Genomic DNA, 8,015 nt, shown 5'->3' with positions numbered 1-8,015 from the left:
CCAGTGAAGCAACATCCTCCACAACTAGATTGAAGAACAAAACGACAGCAACTTGTCTGTTCCCCTTCCCCCAATTCCCCAGTGCTGTTCCCATTCCGTTCCCATTCCCCTAATTCCCCAATAAAAATCTTTAAAAAAAAAAAAAGAAATAGTAAATCTGAATGTATCTATAGCCGGTAGTGAGATTGAATGGGTAAGAAAAAGTATCCCAACAAATAATCCCAGGACAAGATGGCTTCACTGGTGAATTCTACCAAACATTTAAATAAAAGTTAATACAAATCCTCGAACTTTTCCAAAAATAATTGAAAAGGAGGGAAGGCATTCTATGTCATTCTCTAAAAACATTATTCTGATATCACAAAGCCAGACAAAGATAATACTAGAAAATTACAGACCAACATCTTTTACGAAGACTGATGCAAAAATCTTCAACAAAATGTTAGCAAACCCAAAACAACAGCAATTAAAAATATTGTATAATAAGACTAAGTATGATATTCTAATGAAATGCAAAGATGGGTTAACATACAAATATTAATCAATTTAATACACCACATTAAGAGAATGAAGGAAAAAATTCACATGCTCATCTCAATTGATGCAGAAAAAGCATTTGACAAAATTAAATACTTTTTAATGATAAAAATACTCAACAAGCTTGATATAGAAGGAAACTGCTTTAACATAATAATGGTCATGAAATTAGTTTGCTAGGGTTGACCTAACAAAGTACCACAGACTGAGTGGTTTAACAGTCTCACAGTTCTGGGGGCTAGACTTTTATTTGCTCACAGGAATTAATTTTCTCACAGTTCTGGAGGCCAGACGTCTAAGATCAAGATGTTAGTAGAGCTGATTTATTTTGAATATTCTATTCTTGGCTTAGAGATGGTCATCTTCTCAGTGTGTCCTTGCATAGTCTTACCTCTGTTCATGACCTACACAGATTTCCTGTTCTTAAAAAGATATCAGTCATATTGGATTAGGGTCCACAGTAATGACCTCAATGGACCTTAATTACTTGCTTAAAATACATCTCCAAATGCTGTCACTTTCTAAGGTACTGTGTGTTAGAACTTCAACATATAAATTTTGGGGAAAATAATTCAACTTATAATACTCCACCACCAAGCTTTTCCTCAAATTCATGTTCCTTTACCATGTAAAATATTGGGCTGTCGGAAAAGTCATGACGTATTTTTTCTGTTTTTCATTGCAAAAATGCGTCATGACTTTTCTGACAACCCAATACATTCACCAATCTCAAAAGCTCCAAAAGTCTTAACACATTCCAACATAAACTCTAACTTCAAAATCTAAATTAAATATCATCTAATCAGGTATGAGGGAGACTTAAGGTATGTTTCGTCCTTGAGGCAAAATTTCTCTTTAGCTATGAACCTGTGAATCCAGAGAAGTTATCTGTTTCTAAAATACAATGGCAGGACATGCATTGGGTATACATTCTTACTCCAAATGGTATAAATTGGAAAGAAAGAGGTCTTGGTCCCAAGAAAATCCACAACCTAGAAAAAAATTTCTATTGAATTTGAATACTTTAGAACAGGCAAAGTATTTGCCAAAGTATGGCAAACTTTTGAGATGGAAAAGTGAATCCTGTCCCTCAAAATTTTGCGAGACCTATAAAACAAATTAAATCACCATTATGTGAATAGTATCCTTTAAAATTTTTATAAATGAAACTATGATAGTTTTATTTTCATTTTTAATTTTACTTCAGAGCCACATGTACATACCCAAAGAGCTGCTTATGGCTTGCAAGCTGCAGTTTGCCGACCCCTGCTTTAGAAAAATCCTCTTTGGCAACATACTCTGTCTTCTGTCTACAAGGCAGTGTCTTCACACATGTGGCCTTAATCATGGCCCTGCCTCTTCAGGCCTGGGTAGAAACAGTAAGGACCACTAAAATCTAGGTTAGGGATCCACCCTCTGGAACCAGTAATGTGGCCTTACTCTCTGAAATCAAGGAGAGAGTCTTGTCTTACAGGTCTGTACCCTCTGGAACTAGAGTGGCAGTGGCTGTCCTGTAGATCTTTGAACTACATTTAGGTTCATTCCTTCTTTTTTTGAAGGATAATACATATTTGCAGTCAGATAGATTTTTTGCCCTTGTAGAATCTTAGAAGGTTGACAACTTTGTTTATTTTCTCCCTTGCAGTCCAGTGAGGCTGCGTTTCTGCTGGTATAAAATTTTAGAAAACAGGGATCTAAGCTACAAGACAAGAGGCCCCTCCACAGATTATTCTTGATCACTTGTGTCTCTAATCCTGGAGTCCTCTGAGATGTTTAATTACACCCAAGAGTCACCCTTAAAATATCATTAACAAAATTGTTATCCACCCACATCCTTAATGTATTTTCCAGAACATACTTTCACATGTTTTTGAAAAATGGATGGACTGAAAATTTTCCAACCCTTCAAGTTCTGGTTTTTTTTAATTAGAACTATTCTTTTCCCCTTATCTCTTTCCTCTTGCATTTGAATATAAAAAGAAAGAAGGAATCAGGCCACATCTTCAATAATTTGCTTCAGAGATTTCTAAGATGTGGGAAGATTCCAATGTGGAAACAACAGATTAAACTGAGACAAACTATTGCAAAACAAACAAAAAATGTCTATAAATAAGTATATTAATCAGGACCCCTGTTCATTAGTTGATACATTGATTTTTCTCAGCTGTGAACACTGGCCAGTGCTTGGTCATTATCCTTGATAGCAGGGGTTAGCAAACTATAGCCCATGGGTCTAACCCAGCCCACCACTTCTACTTGTAAATAAATTTTTATTGAAACACAGCTACATTCATTTGTTTATATATTGCCTATGGTTCCTTTAATGCTATAAGAGCAGATTTATATAGTTTTGAGATTATAGCATCAACAAAATTGCAAATATTGTTTATATTACTTTTTACCAAACAAGATTGCTAAACCAGCTTTATAAAAACATGGCATAATACAATTTTCCCCATAAAAATACTTAGGCTAAACATTATAGCCTAAGTAAAAAATATATATTAAAATATATGCTCAAAAATATATGCTTAATGTGAATTAAATGGAATAACAGATGTTTATCATTTACTACATACTATTTTAAAAAATACTAAGTAAAATTACCTTATAACACTAAATATCTATTTTGTATGAAGAAAAAAAGTTCCATGTAAATAAGTATAGATTGAGAGTATTATATTGTATAAATATATTGAAATTGTAAATATCAATCCTTTATTTTTGGATATTAATTTTTGCTTTCATATACAATGCTGAGATTCACTTCTTCTAACATGACAATTGGGGTACATTTACCATCATTTCTTAGCATAAGTATATAGAAATGGAACTTCTGAGTCAAAGAATATACAAACTAGAAATTTTTATACAATTCAAAATACCACACAAAAACTTATATCAATATATACTACCTGAAACCTCATGATCAAGAGAGAGGAGAAATAGAATAACTTTTTCAAAGGGTAGGGTTTGGAGGTGAATTGCCTGGATGCAACTCTCAGTCCAGCATTTATGAGCTATGTGACTTTGGACAAGTTAGAATACATCCCAATGTCTCAGTTTTCTTATATAGAATTTAGATATAATAACCTACAGAAGAAGAAAAATAACTTTTAATTTGAAATAGTACCATTCATTTATTTTTACTTAACTTGCCTTTGAGGTCAAATTCATAAAATTTGCTCTAAGATGTAGTTCCATAAGTTTAGTACTGATGTATTTTCCAAGTATTTTATTGCTTCAGGTCTTATATTTAGGCTCTTGATCTATTTTGAATTATTGTTTTGTGTATGGTGACAAATAACAGTCTAGTTTAATTATTTTCCACGTAGTTTTCAAAAATTTCTGGCACCATTTATTGCAAAAGCTTTCTTTTCCCCATTGCATTTTTTGGCTCTGTTGTCAAAAATTATTTGCCTATATATATGAGGGTTTATTTCTAGGCTCTCAGTTCTGTTCCATTGGTCTGTGTGTCTGTTTATCTTCCAATACCATGCTATTTAGAGTATTGTTGCTTTGTAGTATAATTTGAAGTCAGTGTGATCCCTCTGGCTTTCAACAAAACAAAATGGCAATCAACTGAATGGAAGAAGATATTTCCAAACAACACCTCAAATAAGGGATTAATATTCAAAATATATAAAGAGCTCATACAACTCAACAAGAAAAACAATCCAATTTTAAAAATGGGCAGATGACCTGGACAGACCCTTTTTTTAAAAAGACATACAAGTGGCCAACAGATATACGAAAAGATGCTCAACTTCATTAACTATTAAGAAAATTCAAATCCAAACCACAATGTGATGCTACATCACAATTTTTAGAATGGCTATTATCAACAAGACAAGTAATAACAAGTATTGAAGAGCTTGAGGAGAAAAAGGAACTGTCATATACTGCTGGTGGCGATGTAAATTGGTATAGCTACTATGGAAAACAGTATGTAGGTTCCTCAAAAAATTAACAATAGAGTTACCAGGTGATCCCTGCAATCCCTCTTCTGTGGATCTACCCCCAAAAAATGAGAACATTTATTTATAAAGACATATGTTCTTCTAGGTTCATTGCAGCATTATTCACAGTGACCAAGACATGGAAACAGCTGAAGTATTGTTTGATAGATGATTGGATAAAGAATATGTGGTACATATACACAATGGAATACTACTCAGCCATAAGAAAAGATGAAATATTGCCATTTGCAGCAACATGAATGGATGAATGGATCTTGAATATATCATGCTAAGCGAAGTAAGTCACATGGAAAAAAGTCAAGAACCATATGATTTCACTCATATGTGGGATATGAAACTGAAACCAACAAATAAACAAGACAAACAAACAAAAACTCATAGACATAGACAACAGTATAGTGGTTACCAGAGGGAAAAGGGGGTAGGGGGAAGAAGGAAAGGGTAAAGGGGGTCAAATATATGGTGATGAAAGGAGACTTGACTTTGGGTGGTGAACACCCAATATACAGATGATGTATTATAGAATAGTATATTTGAAACCTATATTATTTTATTAACCAATGTCACCCCAATAAATTTAATAAAAAAGAAAAAAAATATCAGCTAAATATAAAATTTATTACATATCATTTTCTACTTTGCACAAAATACTAAAATAGAATTCATCCAAGTTCTTTGCCACTTTATAACAAAGATTTCCTTTCCTCCAGTTCTTATAATATGTTCCTCATTTCTGTCTGACATATAACCAGAAGCACCTTTAATGTTTATATTACTATCATAGACTCTTCAAGGTAATCTAGGTCTTTTTTCAAAATATGCACCTCAAAATTTTTCCAGCCTCAACTGTAACCTAGTTATAAAGCCACTTACACATTTTAGGTATTTTTTTACATCAGTATTTCACTTCAAATACCAAATCTATATAAGTCTGCTAGGGCTGCCATAACAATGTATCACAGGCTGGGTGGTTTAAACAACAGAAATTTGCTCTTACATTTCTGGTAAGAGATAATTTTGATATTTAGCTGAAGGAATAGCTAAGCAAAAAAAATTGAAAAGGTGGCCTGTTTACTCCTTGCTTTCACAAAAATCAAGGTGTTGCAAGTTTTGTTTTCTTCAGAGGCCTCTCTCTTTGGCTAGTAGAAATCCATCTTCTCAGTGCATCCTCACATGGTCGTCCCTCTGTAGACTTGTATGCTAAATTTCCTCTTTTATAAGGAAACTAGTCATATTGAATTCAGTTAACCCTCATGACATAATTTTAACTTAATTATCTCTTGAAAAATACTATCTTCAAATATATACACAGTCTGAGGTAACTAAGGTTAAAATTGAAACATATGAATGTTTGGCAATAAATTTCTGCCCATAACAGCCATATGTGAACAATTCATAACTAATGTCATACTCAATGGTGAAAGACTGAAAGCTTTTCTTCTAATATCAGAAACAAAACAAGAATGCACACTTTCATCACCTCTATTCAAAATATTGCTGCAAGTGCTAGACAGAGTAATTAAGCAAGAAAGAGAAACAAAAAAGGGCCGGCTGAGTGGCTCAGTTGGTTAAGAGCTCGCTCAAGAGTTTGAGCTCTGAGCAACAGCGGTTCGAGTCAGCCCGAGCTGAGCAGTCGCTGAGCTGCCAACAGGTGGCAGGATGGCTCAGCTAAAAAAAAAAAAGAAAGAAAGAGAAACAAAAGACATTCAAATTAGAATGGATAAAATAAAATCATTTCTGTTTGCAGAAGACATGATATTATATGTAGAAAACATTAAAGAGTCTACAAAAAATATTGTTAGATCTAATAAATTTAGCAAACTTGTAGCTTACAAAATCAACACACAAAAATCAGTTGAGTTTGTATACACTAAAAATAAACAACCAAAAAAGAAATTAAGAAAACAATTCCATTTACAATAGCATCAAAAAAATAAAATACTTAGAAATAAACATCAAAGGAGATAAAAAAACATGTACAGTGAAAAATACAAAATGTTGCTAAACAAAATTAAACAAGACATATAAATTGAAAGACATTGTGTTCATGAATCAGAAGACTTAAAATTCTTAAGATGCAAATACTACTATCAAAGCAATCTAGAGATTTAATACAATCCGTATCAAAATTCCACCGACAGTTTTTTGAGAAACAGAGAAATCTATCCTGAAATTCATATGGAATCTTAAAAGTTCATAAATAGACAAAATAATCTTTAAAAAGGAAAAAAGCTGAAGATCACACACTTCCTGATTTCAAAACTTATTATAAAGCTACAGTAATAATAAAAATAGTAATAACAATAATAAACACTCTGATACTAACATAAATGCATATAGACTAGTGGACTGAAATAGTGAGCCCAAATTAAAACCTTATATAAATGGTCAAGTGATTTTTGACAAAGACGCCACAATCATTCAACGTGTAAAGGGTAGTGTTTTTAACAAATTATGAGAAAAAATCTAGCTATCCATGTGCAAAACAATAAAGTTGGATGATTACTTTATACCATATACAAAAATTAACTCAAAATGGATCAAAACTTAATTGCAAAACTGAAGCTATAAAATTCTGAGAAGAAAACATAAGGAGAAAGCTTCATGACATTGGATTTGGCAATAATTTCTTACATATGGAACCAAAAGCACAAATTTATATACCGGGATGCCCAAAAAATGTGTACAAGTGGACACTTTGGTCAACATTGCTCATGCAGTAGTTTGCCATAATCAGAAGTATCTGGACGCTGACGGTAATCACTTTGAGCACCTCTTATAATTGCAGAAGTCAAACAAGACTTGTGTTTATCTTTTGTTATCAGTACATATTGAGTATTACAAATTTATTTTTTTTTCATTTCTTAAAATGTGTATACATTTTCTGGCACCCTTTGTATGTAAACTTTTGTGCATCAAAGGATACTATCAACCACTATCAACAGAGTAAAGATGCAATCATGTAATATGATAGAAATATTTGAAAATAATATATCTGATAATAGGTTAATACTCAGAACACACACACATACACACAAACATACACATGCACATACACACATTTCTACACTCAGCAACAAAAACAAATAACCCTATTATAAAATAGGCACAGGAAATAGACATTACTCAAAAGATCTACAAATGGCCAATTAGCACATGAAAAGATGCTCAACATCACTAATCATTATAGAAATTCAAGTTAAAAGCAGAATTAGATGCCACTTCACACGTTTTCAAATGACTATTGTCAAAAAAGAAACAAAAAAGAAAACAAAAAATAACAAGTGTAAGCAAGGATGTGGAAATTTCAGAATCTTTATGTGCTTTCAGTGGGAATGTAAAATGATGCATTGCACCCTCCATGGAAAACAGTATGGTGTCTCCTCAAAAAACTAAAAATAGAATTACCATATAATCCAGAAATTTCACATCTGGGTATATAAGAATTGAAAGCAGAGACTCAAGCAGATATTAATACACTCATGTTTATATCAGCAT

Source organism: Hipposideros armiger, unplaced genomic scaffold (assembly GCF_001890085.2).
Source record: "Hipposideros armiger isolate ML-2016 unplaced genomic scaffold, ASM189008v1 scaffold_409, whole genome shotgun sequence".
Lineage (NCBI taxonomy): Eukaryota > Metazoa > Chordata > Mammalia > Chiroptera > Hipposideridae > Hipposideros > Hipposideros armiger.
This window is presented reverse-complemented; position numbering follows the sequence as displayed.